General features: G+C 42.2%; 1 protein-coding gene across 1 annotated transcript in view; it reads left to right on the plus strand.

The window, feature by feature from the left end:
• Window positions 1–573, plus strand: part of LOC119413731 (LIM domain transcription factor LMO4.1-like) — a 30,934-nt gene that overhangs the window by 29,107 nt on the left and 1,254 nt on the right. The window lies entirely within an intron of this gene.

The following is a 573-nucleotide window of genomic DNA, read 5'->3' on the forward strand; positions in this document are numbered from 1 at the left end:
GTGTGTGTGTGTGTGTGTGTGTGTGTGTGTGTGTGTGTGTGTGTGTGACACTAAACAAATTGTGAATAAAAACTAAATGCAATGATGTGGAGGTGCCAACATCTAATATTTTATTCAGAATAGAACACAAATCACAGATCAAAAGTTTAAACTGAGAGAATGTATCATTTTAAGGGAAAAATCTGTTGTTTCCAAATTTCATGGCGTCAACAAATCCCAAAAAAGATGGGACAAGTCCATTTTTACCACTGTGTGGCATCCCCCCTTCTTCTTCCAACACTCAACAGACGTCTGGGGACAGAGGAGACCAGTTTCTCCAGTTTAGAAATAGGAATGCTCTCCCATTCATGTCTAATACAGGCCTCTAACTGTTCAATCGTCTTGGGCCTTCTTTGTGGCACCTTCCTCTTTATGATGCGCCAAATGTTCTCTATAGGTGAAAGATCTGGACTGCAGGCTGGCCATTTCAGTACCCGGATCCTTCTCCTACGTAGCCATGATGTTGTGATTGCTGCAGAATGTGGTCTGGCATTATCGTGTTGAAAAATGCAGGGTCTTCCCTGAAAGAGATGA

This window comes from Nematolebias whitei, chromosome 8 (assembly GCF_014905685.2).
Source record: "Nematolebias whitei isolate Nwh7 chromosome 8, NemWhi1, whole genome shotgun sequence".
Classification (NCBI taxonomy): Eukaryota; Metazoa; Chordata; class Actinopteri; order Cyprinodontiformes; family Rivulidae; genus Nematolebias; species Nematolebias whitei.